We start from the raw sequence: 19,555 nt of genomic DNA, 5'->3' as shown, positions 1-19,555 counted from the left end.
CGCAAGTCAAAACCTGACTTGCAAACGCAGCCTGAAGTCATCAGACAGCCTGGCAGTCACAAATCATGCTCTCTGAGCAGTGAGCATGCGCAAGCAACACAGATTTGCCGGCTGAGGAGCTCACAGCCCTGAGGGTTGTGACGTCACCAGCTCGGCAAAGCTATTGAAGTCTTTGCTGAAGGACCTCCCCCGCCAATAAAGCTAGCCCTGGGTGCTGTCGGGTTCAGCTCCGCAAAGCCAGGGCTACACATCAATCACAGATGAAGAAGCCTTACTGTAGTGCTAACCACACCCTGCCCTGACTGTGACCAATCAAATTACGGTGACTGTCAGTTCCCTCCTACTGCCTGTGGGAGCACGGGACAGGGCGCATTTGAAGTTATTGCTGCTGGCTGTGCACTGTGAAAGTTGTGCTGTGACAGGCCCGCACCTCAAAGTGGCGCCATGCAGATTCCGCGACTGTTGTTATGTACACCAACCAGCTAGGCTCACAGGAGGAGGTCCGTGGTTTGAATTACTGCCGCTGCTGAGGAGGACAAAGAAACGCACCAGAGAGAGATCTGCTGTGTCTCTCCTTGCCATGGACTTGTGGGACGGTGATAGGAAGTATTCCTGACACTGGAGCTCCTTCCCACCATTAGTATTAGACGCAGTTAGAGCTTCTTCGTGGTGAGTGGGTTTACCCGTTTGCAGTGAAGAGACGTAAATGAGGGGCGCACTGAAAAGGAACGCAGCAGCCCATGACAGGTTTACTGCCATGGTGCTGGGGGGGCTTCGTGGCCAGGGAGCAACCGCCTTACTCGGGCTGGAGAGATTTGTCTTGTGAGCATGGCACGCAATATTAGAAGTGCTGCTACCAGCCAGAAATACAGCACTTCAGAGTGAAGACAGCTGCTGCTTAGCTCCGGCGAGGTCGGTTCAGGCACACTTCTCAACTGAGGCCTGCTGTTGTATCCCGTGCCCCCTTGGCCCCCTCCACAGCCAGCTGAAGAATTCAGCCCCAAGACGAAACCAAGTTGAAGTGGTGAAGCGCTCAGGCTGGTACATATAGAAGCTGAAGCACTTGTTTACCAGCAGCAGTCAGGTGAGTCTACAGGCTCTGTCCTGTCCAGTTCAGTTGATCTCTGTAACATTTGCTTATCAATACTAGGCAGCAAGGCCTAGCACCTCCGGGAAAGTGTTTAAAATGCATGTGCGTGTTTCATCTCTCAGCAAACAATTCAAGCGATTACTAGTGTTTAACTGTGTTAATGCCCTCCTATTAGTTTGTGGCTGGATTGGAATCCTGCCATCCTGCATGATAGCTCTCTCTGCTCGACCTTAAGGGGTGATAAACAACTGTAGCATTTAGTTGCCAAATTGACAGCTAGTGCAAATTCTTTATTAAAAGCACATGTTGTTGTTAGTAATAGATATGTCATCGGAGGCCAGCGTTTTAAAGAAACTGCTCCAGAGCACATTGTGCGAGTTACAGGTGGAAAGCATGAAATCAGTCTATAAATGCCTTAGCCATTTTAAAACCTTTACAAATATTCCCTTTTTATGTGTGTTCTAGAGTGGGACGTTCCCATGTCTGACTTTTATTACAAAGAGAATATTTGTAAAGGTTTGAGTACGATAGTCACATACATGGACTCTACAGACATAATGTGATGTGTTGCAGAAACACAGTTTGTATTTGAAGGGCCATTTATCTCTTTGAGATGGGGTAGATAACACGTGGCATTACAAATGTTTATTTTTGCCAGCTTTCTGTGCACTTAGTTTGGTAGATTTCTTCATTAAGGTTAGTGTTGGCCTTCCCACTTCTGGTTCGGACTCAGTTAAAGTAAAATCATTCAGAGCGTCTTGCAAATCAAAAGTGAAATCGTCCTCCATCATGAAAGGAGTCATCAAAAGATGGGGCGATGGGGCACAGGAGAGGATGGAGGAATACAACCCATGCACATTGTTAGACTGGACCATTTGAATAACACTTTCTATACATGTGCAAAGCGTTGAAGCACTTACACAAAGGGATAGTAAACTACACCATGCATACACCACCAGCACCATTGAACACACTCTCCGAGTCTAATGGGCCTCCATTTTCATCTAAATTGCACTGTGATTTCTTTGTTGATGTTGCTGTCCTGAGCCTCTGCTGCTCACACATGTATTAAAACAGCAAATTAAAATTTACCAATGGACTAGGGCTGTGACTGACTTATGTTTGAGCTTCAATGATTTCCTCCTCCAGCACAGTTTACAGCCTTGCCTGAGAACTGTGTGCTGTGCTTGTTTATGGAATGACAAATGGCTTGCACCCTACGTAAATTGTTTTGATGAAAGCAAAGGGCTTCCAAATGCAAACAATACAATTCAATCCATTTGTCAAGACATAAAAACCAAACCCTGGGCCTGGTAACAGATTAGATGGGCTGAACCCATTGCCTTGGGCTGTACTCTGCTCTAGTGTAAACTTTGAAAAAGGCAATCTAAGGAGCACCTACTTCGCTTTGATGCACTGTGCTCTTGTGAACAGGCCAGTGAGTTAGCATAGCAGTTCTCTGGTTATACTGAATAAGAAGCTACCAATGACATTAGCATATGAAATATCTTTATTGATGTCATAACTAGTTTCACAATTCTTGTACAGTTAAGCTCCAAGCGATAACCTGTATAGATACGTGTAACCAGGGCCGGACTGGACTGCCTCGAGTCAAGAGGCCCAGGCTGGATCATCCTTTCTTGGCACTGACCTTTGTGAGAACATGCGCTCGCTGTGCCTGTGCTAGTGTGCTGAGGTACATGTTGAGAGAGTTATAATCAAATAAATTGCACAGTTTGCTGAAATATAATTTCTGTTTGCCTGGCTAATACTGAAAAAAATCAAGGAAGAACTGCAATCCTGGGATAGATCTCTTCCGCCATCTAATTTTTAAAGTATTTGCCATGTACTGTGTTACCAATGGCGTGAGCCTTGACTTCATCAACCAATACAGTAAAGAGGCAGAGATGTGTTACAGGTAGAAAACACTTAGAGGCCCTGTTTCCATTGGTTGTGTGGGCTTGGCTTGGGGGTCATTTTGCAAGCATACCAGTTAGAGGATGGGGCACATTTTTTCTTTGTTTCTAATGTTTTCTTCACACTAAAATGCTATATTTAGATCCCCTTTTTGCAACAATTTGCTGTAAATATATGGTGTGAAATGCCACCATTTGAATCAATTTTTTCCCAAATTTTCTTGCGGGTAGAATTCCCCCCGCACCCTCCTATTGGAGGTCGAGCTCGCGCGCTTCGCGCGCTCGCACAGTCATTGTACTACGATACAGTTTTCCGCCTCACCACTTGCAAAATCCACCAGCCGCCACTGCCAGAAACCCCTGCAAACCTCAAATTTCACTGAAAAAATTACTTTTTTCTCAAATTTCTGTTTGGGAAAGTATTGGAATCTGTGTGGATCCACAAATGTCTTCCCACCGAGCATTACCCCAGAACTTTCCACCACAGAAATGTGAGGAAAATGTGTTTTTATGACAATTTGTTAGGTTTGCAAGGGATTCTTGGTAACAGAACCTGGTGTGAGGCAGTCAAGTCACCCCATCCTAAAATTCCCTGGGTGTCTAGTTTGCAAAAATGTATAGGTTTACTAGGTTTCCCCAGGTGCAGGCAGAGCTAGGATTAAAAATCTACAGCTAGGCACTTTGCCAAAAAAGGGTCATTTTTCAATGTGAACTTGTGGTTTGTCCATGTTGCGTTTTGCGCCGTTTCCTGCTGCGGGCACTAGGCCTACCCACGCAAGTAAAGTACCATTTTTCACGGAAGACTTTGGGGAACGTGGGGTGAGTGGAAATGTGTGGATCCACGCAGATTTCAGAACTTTCCACTACAGAAATGTGAGGAAAATGTGGGTTTGTTTTACAATTTTTTAGGTTTGCAAGGGATTCTGGGTAACAGAACCTGGTGAGAGGCAGTCAAGTGACCACATCCTCAATTCCCCTGGGTGTCTAGTTTTCAGAAATGTATAGGTTTGCTAGGTTTCCCTAGGTGCCGGCAGAGCTAGGGGTCAAAAACTACAGCTAGGTACCCTGCGAAAAAAGGATAACTTTTCACTGTGAATATTTGGTGTGTCCATGTTGCATTTTGCACCGTTTCCTGTCGCAGACACTAGGCCTATCCACAGAAGTGAGGTACCATTTTTCTCGCAAGACTTTGAGAAACGCGGGGTGCATGGAATATTGTGGATCCACGCAGATTCCAGAACTTTCCACCTCAGAAATATGAGGTAAATGTGTTTTTTTTACAATTTTTTAGGTTTGCACGGGATTCTGGGTAACAGAACCTGGTGAGAGCCTGTAAAGTCACCCCATGCTAGATTTCCCTGGGTGTCTAGTTTTAAAAAATGTATAGGTTTGCTAGGTTTCCCTAGGTGCCGGCAGAGCTAGGGTTTAAAAACTACAGCTAGGCACTTTGCGGAAAATGGGGTGTGTTCACATTGAGACTTAGGGTAACTCAGATTTGTAAAGCAACTTTTATTGCATTTCTGCTTTCTAAATCAAAGACAATGTGTAAAAAAGAAGTCATTTTGAAAAATGACCGATAATTCTTATGGTAGTAGAAGTAGTACCAATTTGGGAAAATGTGCAAATATCTACTGTTTCTAAACTCTATATTTTGTTCTCATTTCAGAAATACATAGGTGTCTTTCATACCAATTTTTCCATGTATACATTTTCCCAGAATAATTGCTATATGCCCGGTACATAATAAAAAACCATTGCAAGTTGCTGCTCAGTTTTTGGCTCTGGGTTCGTCGGGTTCTTGGTGAACCTACAAGTCCTATATATCCCCACAACCAGTAAGGTCCAGCAAATGTAACGGTATATTGCTTTCAAAGAGTTCTCATAATTAGAAGAAGTTACCTATATTTAACTGTTAATTTCTATGAAGAAACATTAAATGATCTACATAAATGACCCCTTGCTGAATTCACAATTTTGTCTTCGTTACTAAAATGCATAGATTTTAAAGATCCATTATCACTTTCATACCCATGTCTACCATTAACTGGAAGGAGGTTGAAAGCACAAAAAAGAGCAAAAATAGGCTATGTCCCAGAGAAATGCCAAAACTGTGTAAAAATATTTGGTTTTCTGACAAAAGTCTGTCATTCCCTATAAGGTGGGAAAATGGTGACTTCAGCCCCACCAAATCCTTTTTTGATACCATTTGCAAGGAAAAACCCAGACGCTTTTATTTGCAGCACTTTTTTCCCATTTGTCCCTAAAAAACACAAAATGTAGCTGTATTTTGACAAATTTCGGGGTCCCCTCCAGGGATCCACAAACCCTGGGTAACTTTAGAATCCCCAGGGATGTTGGAAGAAAAGGACGCAAATTTGGCGTGGATAGCTTATGTGGTCAAAAAGTTACAGGGGCCTAAGCGCGAGCTACCCCAAATAGCCAAAAAATGGCTTACCACAGGGGGGAAAAGGCCTAGCAGCGAAGGGGTAAAGCCACTTAACTTGGCTTAACATAATCCTGTAAATTAGGCCCCCTTTCATGCTACACTTAGCGTGAAAATGGTGGGCAATGGGTACATTTAATTTAATTTAAAAGAAATGTTTATTTAGACCATTCAATCAATCAATCAATCAAAGCATTTATATAGCGCACTACTCACCCGGAGGGTCTCAAGGCGCTGGGGGGAGGGGGTCCGCTACTGCTCGAACAGCCAGGTCTTGAGCTGCTTCCTGAAGGCGAGGTGGTCTTGGGTCAGGCGGAGGTGGGTCGGAAGGGAGTTCCAAGTCTTGGCGGCCAGGTAGGAGAAGGACCTTCCTCCTGTGGTGGCTCTTCGGATGCGGGGGACGGCGGCGAGGGCGTGGCTGGTCGATCGGAGCTGGCGTTTGGGAGCGTAGAAGTTGAGGCGGCTGTTGAGGTATCCTGGGCCTTGGTTGTGTAGGGCTTTGTGTGCGTGGGTGAGGAGCCAGAAGGTGATTCTCTTGTTGACCGGGAGCCAGTGCAGGTCTCTCAGGTGTCCGGAGATGTGGCTGCGGCGGGGGATGTCCAGGATGAGTCGTGCTGAGGTGTTCTGGATCCGCTGGAGTCTCTTCTGGAGTTTGGCGGTGGTTCCAGCATAGAGGGAGTTGCCGTAGTCCAGACGGCTGGTGACGAGGGCCTGGGTAACCGTCTTCCTGGTCTCGGTGGGGATCCATCGGAAGATCTTACGTAGCATGCGCAGGATGTTGAAGCACGACGAGGAGACGGCGTTGACTTGTCTGGTCATGGAGAGGGAGGAGTCCAGGATGAAGCCCAGGTTGCGTGCGTGGTCTGTGGGTTTGGGTGCGCTGCCCAGGGCGGGGGGCCACCAGGATTCGTCCCAGGCGGAGGGTGAAGATCCCAGGATGAGGATTTCCGTCTTGTCCGAGTTCAGTTTCAGCCGACTGTTCATTATCCACTTGGCAACGTCTGTCATCCCTTCGTGTAGGTTGGCTCTGGCGGTGGCGGGGTTGTTGGTGAGGGAGAGGATCAGCTGGGTGTCGTCGGCGTAGGAGATGATGTTGAGGTTGTGCTGGCGTGCGATGGCTGCGAGGCGGCTCATGTAGACGTTGAAGAGTGTTGGGCTGAGCGAGGAGCCTAGAGGAACGCCGCAGATGACTTCGGTGGCCTCCGATCTGAATGGGGGGAGGCGGACTCTCTGTGTCCTTCCGGCGAGGAAGGAGATGATCCACTCCAGTGCCTTCTCCTGGATTCCGACGTTGCTGAGGCGCTGTACTAGGGTACGGTGGCAGACAGTGTCGAAGGCCGCGGAGAGGTCCAGGAGGATGAGGGCCGCTGTTTCTCCGTTGTCGAGCAGGGCTCGGATGTCATCGGTAGCTGCAATCAGGGCGGTCTCGGTGCTGTGGTTGGCCCGGAAGCCAGACTGCGAGAGGTCGAGGGAGCCGTTCGTCTCGAGGAAGGCGGCAGTTGCTTGTTGACGGTCTTCTCGAGGACTTTTGCTGGAAACGGGAGCAGCGAGATGGGGCGGTAGTTCTTGAGGTCGGTGGGGTCGGCTGATGGCTTCTTAAGTAGGGCGCTGAGTTCGGCGTGCTTCCAGCTCTCTGGGAAGGTAGCGGTGTCGAAGGAGGTGTTGATGATGTCCCGCAGGTGGGGTGCGATGACAGCGTCGGCCTTGTTGAAGACGTGGTGAGGGCAGGGGTCTGTCGGAGATCCGGAGTGGATGGAGTTCATCGTGTTGACGGTGTCTTCGGTGCTGATCGGGGTCCAGGCGCGGAGGGTGGTTGTGGGGGGCGGTGGTTCGGTCGTGGCGTGCGTCGGTTGAGTGCTGAAGCTGTTGTGTATGTCCGCGATCTTGTTGTGGAAGTAGGAGGCGAGGGAGTTGCAGAGGTCTTGCGAAGGGGTGATGTCGTTGTTTCCGGCGTTGGGGTTGGAGAGCTCTTTCACGATGTTGAAGAGTTCTTTGCTGTTGTGTGCGTTGTTGTCCAGTCGTTCCTTGAATGCGGTTTTCTTGGTGGCGTGGATCAGTTGGTGGTGTTTTCGGGTGGTGAGCTTGAGGGCAGTCATGTTGTCCGGTGTTGGGTCTCTGCGCCAGGTTTTCTCGAGTGCTCTGCAGTTCTTCTTGGAGCTCTTGAGTTTGTCGTTAAACCATGGTGCTTTCTTGCTGCCGGGTCTGCTCGGCGGGGTCTTCAGAGGGGCGAGGTCGTCTGCGCAGTTTCTGATCCATTTTGTGAGGTTGGTGGCCGCTTGGCTGGGGTTCGTTGTGCTGGTGGGAGGGTTCTTGCTCAGGGAAGTAGCGAGCTGGTCTGCAGTGATCTTGTTCCAGCTTCTGCGGGGAACCTGTTGCTGGTGATGGTGGAGCATGGTCCTTCTGAAGCTGAAGTGGACGCAGCTGTGGTCCGTCCAGTGGAGTCCCGTGGCGTGGCTGAAGGCGATGTCCTTGCTGGAGGAGAAGACCGGGTCGAGTGTGTGTCCGGCGTAGTGGGTGGGGGTGGTCACCAGTTGCTTGAGTCCGAGGTTGGCGAGGTTGTCCAGCAGGGTGGTGGTGTTGTGGTCGTTGTTGTTCTCCAGGTGGAAGTTGAGGTCCCCGAGGAGGATGTAGTCGGCGGAGGGGAGGGCGTGCGGGCTGATGAAGTCGGCGATGTTTTCGCTGAATTGTGTGCGTGGTCCCGGGGGTCTGTAGATGAGAGTGCCTCTGAGGGTAGTCTTGGGGTTGACGTGGATCTGGAAGTGCAGGTGTTCGGCGGGTGCGAGGGTATCGTCGGTGTCGGTCGTGATGCGGATGGTGTTCCTGTGGATGATGGCGATGCCTCCTCCTGTCTGGTTGACGCGGTCCCTCCGGATGATCTTGTAGCCGTCCGGGATGGCGATGGCGATGTCGGGCGCTGAGGAGGCGTTCATCCATTGGCCTTTAAACAGTACACTAACTTATATCCATTACACTATATACAATTTCAAATTCCTTTAAAAACATTTAAAATAAACATAAATAACATTCAATTTCATCCGATAAAATCTCATATAAATCTACCCATTAAAATATGCTTTAAAAATACTTAATATAGTCCTATAAATTACATAAAATGCCATACTTACTAAAACTCAGTAATCACATTTCTGACTGCCCTCATAAATCTCCCAATGGTACATGCTATATCCAAAAAACGCATAACAGAAACTCTGCAGCATGCTCAGGAGTATTAATCCCATATTTTCAAAATATTGAACGTAATAACTGTCTCCACTGTTGTTTAATATTTAAGAAATCCAGCAGAATGTGCAACATATCACATTAAGTGTTCAGGCCACAAGTACAGTTGCCTCCTGAATGAATAATTTTAGATTTTACCCTATTCTTTACCATACAGGGGTTGATTCCAACCCTTACTCTCAATAATTCACTTTCTTAGCATCTGATTTGGTAGTGTATCCACAAACGGAAAACTCACGTTATTCCGCCAAGAGCATATATTGTACCCATTTTTTCCCACTTAAGTAGTGATAGTCTCATGTGAGACAAGTCTTTACCTATCACTTTTAACTCGCTCTTTGAGATTTCAATTGATAGGTTCTGTCGGAGCAATATTACTTTCATATCCTTACAAACAGCCCCCAATTCGTTCCTGGCTTAGTCCAAACAGGCAACTAATTCAGCCCTTATAGGCTTTCAACAGCCATGGCACTGACGTGCGTCTGATCATAATGCCCCCCCGCACCCCCAACAGGGAGCTGACACAGTTGCTGCATTGCCCTGCCTTCTGGGATTGGCTCTCCAAAATGCTAAGGGTGAAGCGACGGTTACTGATAATTTTGAGCAATCAATAGTTGCCAGCTGCCTTGCTTAGCATACTTCTCCTGCTCCGATATGTTTGTGCAATGCGGTGCAGTGACGGGCAGGCGGGCATGAGTGCGACAGTAAACACGAATGCTCTTGTTGCTACGCGTTATGTCAGGCAGCAGCAGAGGACTCTGCAAGCCCTGGAAGCATGGTCTTTCCCGGAACAGTTTTTGTTATATTTAGACTAGGTGGGTAATGGGTAAACCAGGTCTTAACATGGCAATACAAAGAGAAATTATTTATTTCTCCTCGTTTTTGCTGTTTCTATGTGTACTGCAATGTACTGAACACATAGTAACAGCAAATTGACCTTCCTGCAGATGAACAATCATTTAAAAATGACGTTTTGAAACTTCTATGTGTGCACAATGCAGCACACATAGGAGTTGCAAATCACCATTCTGGATTGTTTACGTGCAGGAAGGGACACATTTGTGCACATAAACAATCATTCCAGCAATGCAGGCCCCCTTGCACTATGGTGCAAAGGTACCTGCTTTGGCACTAGGCAGCTGAATTTAGCACCAGCGCCAGGAGAAATGCAGGGGTGTGTTGTATTACTGCAAATACAGTGCATCCCTGGAGTGAGGAATTAGCAATTTGGGAGCTAAGCCGCGCTCCGCCACTTTCTTTTAATTATATCCCTAAAAGCAGCAGTGTTGCCATGCACCACAACATTTAAGCCATCTGCAACAAACTTAAGGGTCTTTCAGATAGACTCACTCACTGAAGCCAAGTCTAGAATCAGCTCCCTGGAAGACTTTAAATCCTTGACCCTAAAACTCATGGACCATTCACATGACTCAATGAAGCAAATGGCAAGGGATCTCTTGGAAAGTCTAGGCATAGTAGTTTGTACTGGTACCTTTTTAGAACAAAACGTATGCAGACACCTCAGCCCTATGATGCCAAGATTGGCGTGTAGCGTTCTGTAGCTTGATTGTGTGAGCGAGGGGAGTAGAGTGTCATGTGTTTGTAGATATGAAGCTATGTTCCTCACTCTCTGTCACACAACGCAGTGCAGCAACTTTGGATGCTGCACTGCAATGTGTGACTGCGTTGCAAATGTGACCTTCAGTTTATATTGCAGGACCAGGCACATTTTTCCATTCGCATATTTTGTATAATCAGTGCAATTTCACGTCGCAGAACCTACACGTCATAAGTTGCACCAGTATGAAACTTTGCACAATTGAAGGGGAGTAGTTCGGGCAAAAAATATCTCATAAGAGATATGTCTAAGGGATAAAATACATTGCATGAGACATTTGCTAGTATTTTGAGAGACATTTGAACGCAAGGTATGTCCTTCTCACATTCAGTTTTCACCCAAGATACTAAAAAGTGCACTTCTACCTAATTTTCCTAATTATCACAAGCCTTTTACTGTACATGCTGCAAAAATATGATAGTTCCCTCAAAAATCTCTCTGCAATACTTTCCCTCAGTATTTCTATTGAAAGGTCAACAGCATTTTTTTTATCTCTCTTTGGACTGTGATCCCCCTGTTGTCTCCCCAAACACATGCTCTACTACCCTGAACCACTGAATTATCTAGACTTTCATGTCCCTTTCCACTGATTCTACGTACACCTTCTTTCCTAATATTAACTTTGCTCCTTCTAGTGATCCTTGTCTTGCTCATATCTTTCACTTATTCTCCAATGCAATCTGTCCTGTCCTACAGGATACATGTGCATTTCTCTCTCAAGTTCCACTCTTCCTTCAGAATGGAAAACAGCCCATTTTGTTAATTTATTAATAGACCTTCAAATGACTCTTCCCTTCTTGGCAATTTGATTCCTATTTCACTTCTTCCTTTGCCCATTAAAATCCCTGAGAAAGCTATCAATCATCAATTGCTACTCTTTCTAGAAAATACCTTTATTCTCAGCAGTCTGCTTTTCATCCCCTTCAAAGTACCAAATCTGCTCTGGTCTCTTTTCTTAATGAACTCTGATTCAGTTTTGCATTAGATTCTTATTTTCAAACTTTCCTATAAATGTATCACAGATCAGACTCCGTCATGGATCAGTTTCTATTTGGACACCCATTCTCAAGGAATACTCCTCTCCTTTTTTGCATCTCTTTCATTGAGCTCCTAAGGGTTCTTCCCACAAGTTGTTACTGTTTGATGTGCATGTCACACCACTTGCCCCACTCATCTTCTCATATGGCTTTTCATTCATGGCATATGTGTGATACACTAATATTTTGATGTTGTTATCTGTTGCGCCATTGTTTTCATAAAAGACAACCAAGAATCCTTGTGATGACATACTCATCAGCTTCTAGATAATGTAGACATTTGTTTGACCTTTGTTGAAAAATTCCCACATTACAAAAAAATTACAATGTCTGCCACAAATAGGTAGAAAGTTTGCAATGATCATCAGCTTGACTGTCTTGATTTCCCAAAAACACACATTTGGGTGTTTTATGAGTAACAATAAAAATGCTGACTGAACCACCATGACGTAACAGGTCCATGAGCATCGCAACTGTACTAACATTTCTCACTGTTTCAGAGGAAACAATTTCAGTGAATATTCCTTTATGGCAAATAGGGAGGGACTCTAAGGGCCATATTATCAAGAAAGGGCGATACATTATCGCCGCTTTTATCGGCAGGAAACTGCCGCTAAAGCTGCGATAATGGATTTGGTAACATGCTCTTGTGAATTCCCATAGAAGCCCAGGTTAACGCCAAAACCTGGGCTTCTATGGGAATTCACAATGGGAATAGGGGGGGCGAAAAAAGCAAGCAAAAAAATCGAGGGGTCACTAGGTAAATTGAACAAGTTGTATGCGGAGATGGCTGGTCGAATGACAGAAGTGGAGGAAAGAACTGGCCAACTGGAGGACGAAGTCTCTCAGTGGAAGGAGTTCAAGACGGCGCAGGAAAAATTCAACGAGGACTTACAATGGAAGGCAGAAGACGCGGAGAACAGACAGAGGAGGAATAACATCAGGCTACTCGGGATCCCAGAGGGGGTCGAGGAGCAGAATCCTAGGGCCTTTGTGATCACCTTGCTAAGAGAGTCATTTCCGGAGGTCACTGCCTGGAATTGGGACATAGAGGTACAACGGGCCCACAGATTTCCTCTGACAATTAAGAAATCATATGGCGCTCCTCAGAATGAGAGACCAAGAGCTATGCTTATATACATTGGGAATTTCCTGGCCAGACAGGAGATTATGGACAAGGCTAAGCCTCAAGATCACCGGGCTTTTAAAGGAAACTCCTTCTTTGCTCGTCCGGACTTTTGCCACGCCACGGTTGAGAGGAGATGGAGATTACGGCAATTGATAGATCCGTTTCAAAAAGCTGGATATGAGGCCTACCTCCTGTTTCCTGCAAGGCTGAAAGTAATATTAGAGGGGCGTACTACAATGTTCTTCTCGGAAATCAAAGCACAGAGCTTTTTGACTGAACTAAGAGAAAAGGGAAAAAAAAGAAAATAGAACCAGAACTAGAAAACAAGGAAACAAAGGATGAGATGCTAACTGAACTGGTCGCAAAAGACTTAATGGGGTGCTGGTCGGGAAAGCACTTAATGGGGTGATGGATTATAGTACTTTGTATATACACAGGGGGAGTTGCATTAGTAGGACACGTCGAAGGGGTAAGGAATTCTCAGAAGGGGTTTATGGGACATCTTTAAAATCAAATTCTTTACTTTTGTATTTGCAGCTAATGAAGGAGTGTACATGCAGGGGGGGGGGCACAGCACCACTCATGGGGATTGGGAACCAGTCATACGTAGGTCAGGATTGACCTTGTTGCCTGTGGAAAGGGGGGTTGGGGGGGTAGCACGAGAAAGAGAGAGACAGGGGTGATCGTGCAGGTTGTGGGTAAAAAAGAGAAACAAGATTCCAGCATACAGGGGAAAGAAAAGAAATTGATGAAAACGAGAAGAAGCAACAAAAATAAGAACCGCGTAGGATATCGGGGCATAAGAGATGGGTTAAGAGAAGGGAAGCATAGAATGTCGGAAGTTCCGAAAAATCTCCTATGAGTACAAAGATTAAAATCGTGACTATGAATGTTTGTGGGTTGAACGACAGAATAAAAAGGCAGCGGGTAGCTCTATTACTGAAAAACACCGGGCGGATTTCTTCTGCCTACAGGAAACACATGTAGAAGGGAGTAGGTCTTTTTTGCTGGAGCAAATGGGTTGTAGGTTACTTGCCAATTCCAAACAGGGTGCTAGAATTAGAGGGGTTGCTATCCTGACAAAACACCCAGACATCAGAACGAGGAAGAAATTTGAGGATCAGTGGGGGAGATGTGCCTTGATCGAGTGCTTCATAGGGGAAGAATGGGTCACTATAGGCTCTATTTATGGGTCAACAGAGGATGATCCAGAGCTGTTTGATTTTCTAGACACTGAAATATCAGCATGGGCGCCAAGAGTTATCTTGGCAGGAGATTTTAATATCGACGGGGCCAGGGGATTGGGGTTAGACTCCACGGGACAATACCAGGGGAGGAAAAAGAGGGTATGTAGGGCAATACAGAATCTAGCAAGAAATAATGCATTGATGGATGTGTGGGGGGCAAAGAAGCCCTCTGACCCTGGCTACACATTTTTTTCAGCTCCGCATCGGAAATGTGTTAGGTTAGATTATTTTGTTGTGTCTAGGACATTATTAGGTGACTCGGCGATAGATAGGATGCCAAGGATACTGTCAGACCATAATTCTCTAAAATTAACAATAGAAGGAAGCGGGTTCAAGAGGGTGGTAGGTTCATGGACATTTGAAAGGGGATTGTTGAAAGATGATGATTATATTACACACATGCACATGTGGATTAGGGATTTTTGGGACATTAATAGGGGGAGTACCACCATTGGGAACGATTGGGACACATTTAAGGCAGGGGTAAGAGGTGAGACATTGAGCTACTCTATTGCCAAACGAAGGAAGGAAAGAATAGAGACTGAGCGGGTAAATAATGTCTTGAGAATAGCGGAAGCAAGATTAGAACAAGCCACTTCAGACCAGGGTGAGTACAATGAGCGGGTATTGGAAGTAGCGATAACAAGAGCAGAGGCTGTAGAAGGAGTGGCAATTAAGGCTGCTAGACTATACGATACACAAAGGGAAAGGTGATATGAATTTAGTGAAAAGATAGGACATACCTTAGCAGCACGTTCTAGACAAAGGGTGGCCAAGGGAGGGATTAAGGAAATAAAAAATAATGCTGGGCGTCTAGTTACGGATGAGAAGGGGATAGCAGAGTTTTTTAGGGAGTTTTACAGCAAGTTATACAAAGAAGAACAAATAAGAGACAGGGGGGAAATAGCGGACTATCTACAGAACATCCCAGGTAAAGTTCTGAATAGTGAGGATAGAGAATTTCTTGATGCTGATTTGAGGGATGAGGAGATCAATGAGGCTATATTGGGTTTACCAAAGGAGAAAGCAGCAGGCCCAGACTTGATACCAGGAGAGTTATATAAGGTATTCCTGCATTCAATATTTAAAGACCTAGCAAGAACATTTTGGGGGGTGCAGCAGGGGCAGGCAATCCCGGCAAGTTGGGCAGGGGCGGATATTGTAATAATACTCAAAAAAGGAAAGGATGCAACAGAACCAGGGTCGTACCGCACTATAACATTAATTAATGCAGACAGCAAAATATTTTCGAAAATACAGGCAGCTAGATTTGCTAAGATAATTACCCAATTAGTTAGCATTAATCAACATGCTTTTATACCGCAAAGGGGTACTACTTTACATATTAGAAAAATGATAACACTCTTTGACGCTCAGGCAGTAGAAGGGAATCCTATAGCGGCTATGTTACTGGACGCAGAAAAAGCTTTTGACAGGGTGGCATGGGATTACTTGTGGGCGGTTTTAAGAAGGGGAGGGGTAGGCGAAGTCTTTGTCAAAGTTATTCAATCACTTTATACAAATCCTACTGCCTTTGTTAGGGTGAACTCTGGCCGCACTAGACCTCTGGCTATTACAAGGGGTACTCGGCAAGGATGTCCTTGCTCACCCCTTTTGTTCGCTATGTACATTGATCCCCTGATACTGAGGTTAGAGCAGAATGATCGAATTAATTCGATAACTACTAGTAGGGGCGATATCAAAGTCCTAGCGTATGCAAATGACATTTTTGTCATTACATCCAGCCCAATAGATGCAATAAGGGAAATAGAATTAGAGGCAGATCGGTTTGGACGAATAGCGGGGTATGCTTTGAATAAAACCAAGTCACAAATTATAAAGAACGCTTACACAATATGCACAGATGCACGGGTGGTTGACGAGGGGATGTATTTAGGTATCACGATCACGGCCGAATTGGAAAAAATTGGTGGAAATTAACATCAACCCCATAATTATAAAAGCAAAGAAAGACTTGGATAGGGTAAATAATTTACACATGTCCATAGTAGGCAGAGTAAACTACGTAAAAATGAACTTGTTGCAGAAATTGTTGTATCTATTTAGAACAATACCGCTGTTTTTTAGTATGATTTGGTTTAACAAGTTGGAGAATATGGTAAATCGATTTGTGTGGTCCCAGGGGAAGACGAGAAGAGCATTGAAATATATGTCATTACCACGGGATAGGAGGGGATGGGCGTTGCCAGATTTTAAAATGTACTATTGGGCGGCAGCACTACAGTAGATGACGGGTTTATTGGGAGGGGCTGAGGGGGAAATGGAAATCCCAACAGGGTCAACGGAAGTGTATGGGATAATACTCGGCGAGGAGACAAACAATGCTTTCCTTAGGTACTCGGAGCCAAGTTATTTTAAGCGAACCAGGTTTAAGACATTAGAAGCTGCTGATAAAATATGGAAAGCATTTAAGAAAAGTTTTGGACTGGGGAGATTTCATGCATACACTAGATTATTGGATGATCCAATGTTGCCATCAGAAATATTTGCAGATTCTATATTCAAGGAATGGGTTCGTTCGGGAATTAAAAATATGGGGGATCTAATAGGGGACGGAGGGGTACGGCAATTCACAGAAATCCAGCAGGAATTTGGTGTTAGCAATAGGACTTTTTAAAAATATTTGCAATTAAGACGTTTCCTAGGAAATAAACGAGGCGGACCGATGGGCTTTAAAGGAAATCCGATATTACAGATGGTGGAGGGGGGCCAATTATGTTCAATTAAAAGGTTGTATGTAGAACTAATAGAACACCGAGGGGATGACTTGGAAAAATATGAGACCAAATGGAGGGAAGCCCTAGGAGTACCAGAGGGCGTATTCTTAAAGTCACTAAGATTAGGACGGGAAACCCTTTGCTCGGCGGTGTTGCAGGCACAACACTATAAGACCCTATATAAACTCTATTACACACCAGCCAGAATTGCTCAGTGGGGAGGAACACAGGGGATTCGGTGCCCTAGGTGTGATAGTACGGAGGCAGATATAGTGCATATGTTTGCAGGATGCCCAAACCTCTCTCCGCTAATAAAAAGTATCGAAACATTCCTCGACAACTCCTTGGCATATAAATTGAAGCTGACACCAGAAGTAATACTACTAGGAGTGGAGGGGAGTACCTCACAGCAATATCAAGATGGGGGTTTTATGTTTGTGGCTATGGCTGTTCTGCGCTTATGTATAGCAGCTGCATGGAAAGATAAGATACCACCCCCGTTCCAGCACTGGTTGGCCAAGTTATTATATATGTATAATCTGGAGAAAGCTATTTACGCCAGAAGGGGAAAAAAGGGTAGAGCGCTTGGTCTACAGTTGTGGAAGCCTATCGCAGAATGGAAAAGTAGGATGGCAAGTGCCTAGGGGAGTGTATAGTTTGATGGGATAAAATATATATATGCAATTCGGGGTATTTTCTGCCCTCTCTACATCCTTGTTTTCGGAACTGGGACTATGGATTGTTGATTATTGTTTTTTTTTTGTCTCTCTTTAATTTTGTTTATGTATATATCTTGAAGTATGCATTGGAATCTTTTATGTGATTATCTAGAAATGTACCTGCTGTTGAAAGATATTGACTGGTGCGGGGGAGGGGGGTAAAAATTGGTGTAAAAATTATAAATAAAAATATTTTTTTTTAAAAAGGGAATAGGGGGGGGCCAAGAATTTACTCCATCCTTTGATGTTTTCTTCGAGGACCTTCACCGGAATCCTGCCTGGCCCCTTTGCTGCTGTGTCTCTCGCTTTACTTATGTATACGGCAATTTGCTGATCAGCAGGCAACTTTATCTGCTGGTCGGTCTCGCTGTAGATTGTCCTCATATAATTTGGATAAACAAGCGACCCATTCTGTTTGTGGACTGGAGTTGCTTTCTGTGGTATTTTGTTTCCACTAGCTTCTGCAACTATATCCCAAAAGGTTTTAGCATGTTTTAGATGAACAGCTTCTTGCAGGTCTACCCAACATCTACTCATTTTTGTTCTATTCTCTTTCATGCAACGCCTTTTTCGTCTTTTCTTCAGGATGGAAATTTCAGCCTTCCTAGCCGGAGTGAAGTTTGTAAATTGCAACCTAATCAGCTGATTGAGGGGCTTATTAACAACGGCCAGCGATAATCATCGCTGGCCGTGTTTAGCGATAATTATATTATCGCAGGCTATCTCTGGTATTTATCGCCTTGGTATCGCGCAATTAACAATGCGTTACTCCAGGGCGATAAAAATTCCAGAGATAGCGAGGTTATCTCCCTTTTGCAGGGAACATCACTAGTTTACCAGCGATGTTCCCTGCAAAAGTGCGATAACCTTGCAGATAAGACCCACAGGGTCGCATTAGTATAATCCACCCCCTATGTTAGGGATGGCTAAGTCAGGATTTTAACAGACGTTTGCATCTCCTTTGCGGCGTCGGGGAAAAGGGTGCTAACATGTGGTTATGCATGTTAGCACCCTCTTGTAAATAGGGCGCTGGTTTTATCTCTGCATTTTTGGCTTTGCAAGCCAAAAAAGCAGAGATGAAACCCTTGCAAATATGCCCCTGAATTTCTTAGACAGGAGGTTTACTGTCAGATCTTTTGTCATGTGTGAGCTATCTTTACTGGGTAGAGGCTTCTTCTGCATAGTAGTAGATATCAGGGTTCTAAAGCTTTCAAAATTAGACATTGGGTTGACTCTCGTTGATTTACTCATACAGCTGGGACTCCATAATCTTATAATTTCTTTTATAAATGCGCTTATAGTTCTTCCTGCTCCACAGTATTCTAGCTGGCTTTTGTTTGAGTAATACCTCCCCCCTACCATGTGATAAATACCATGTAGAAGCTGGCTGAAGATGGAGGTCTATTTCTAGAAGAGGTATTGCGCGGTCACTACTTTGGACAAATTGTATTGAGAAGCTGCGAAGTTTATTGAACAAGTCGTAAATGCTGATGGCACTGTCCAGTATAGATAGCCCTGTTGGACCTTTTTGGGTATATGAACCCGGCACATCCCCTCTCGTTCTCCAATTTAAAATTATCCAATGGAATTAATTGATTTGTTCCAGTATAATTTTCCCCCTTTTATTAGCTCTAACATGGTCTGGAAATACTGCCGCTGGAATAGAGCAAGATTCTTCAATATCAGAATTCCGAAATGCATACAGTAGAGAAGTAGAGCTTTTTGCATTGAAACCTCCCATTAGGAGTATCTGCATGTTTTCATTTGAACCTAGGGAGATATCTATTTGGTCAAATACATTTAAGAGTATTTTGTTGTGTTCAGACCAAGGAGGAACATAAACATTAAATAGAAGTATTTGCTAAACGCAAAGATTGTTATCAAAATGCTTTAATTTAAGACATTGGATATTGGGGCGAGTAAGATTAATTATTTCAAAGTCCCAGTTTAGATCTTCTGATAGCAGGATAGCCAAGCCTCCCTTTGCATGGCCCAGTCTGGTCTGTGTAGCTGGAGTATTAAAACCAAAGTAGTTTTTTTTGGTCAAAGTTATCTACTAACCAGGTATCCTGTAGGCAACTATTGACGGTTGGATATCTAACCACGAAGATATTTTGTCATGATTTAGACCTGCTAGGTTCCATGAGACGATGGTGGAGTTACTGTTAGCAAACTTTTCTTGCTTATTTCCATTTAAGTTGTTTGATAACCACGACTATACATTATCGTTTTGAGTGTTACTTGCGTGATGATCATCTTCTTGATTCCACATCCATCAACCTCCATCCTTGATGCTTATTATTAGTTTATCTGGGTGTCCCAAGCTGCATTGTTCTTTTAACATTTTTGTGGTCTGGTAATTACCTTTAGACCTCCTT

At 44.7% G+C, this 19,555-nt stretch overlaps 1 long non-coding RNA gene across 1 annotated transcript in view; it reads left to right on the top strand.

Annotated features, from left to right (window-relative positions):
* Nucleotides 1-954: 954 nt before the first annotated feature.
* LOC144827573 (uncharacterized) overlaps nucleotides 955-19,555 on the top strand; it is a 540,892-nt gene continuing 522,291 nt past the window's right edge. The window contains exon 1 of the long non-coding RNA XR_013610251.1: nucleotides 955-1,084. This is a non-coding gene — a long non-coding RNA (uncharacterized LOC144827573). The remainder of the gene's footprint in view (nucleotides 1,085-19,555) is intronic.

Source organism: Lissotriton helveticus, chromosome 4_1 (assembly GCF_964261635.1).
Source record: "Lissotriton helveticus chromosome 4_1, aLisHel1.1, whole genome shotgun sequence".
Classification (NCBI taxonomy): Eukaryota; Metazoa; Chordata; class Amphibia; order Caudata; family Salamandridae; genus Lissotriton; species Lissotriton helveticus.
The sequence above is the reverse complement of the archived record's forward strand: the minus strand, read 5'-3'. Positions and strand labels throughout refer to the sequence as shown.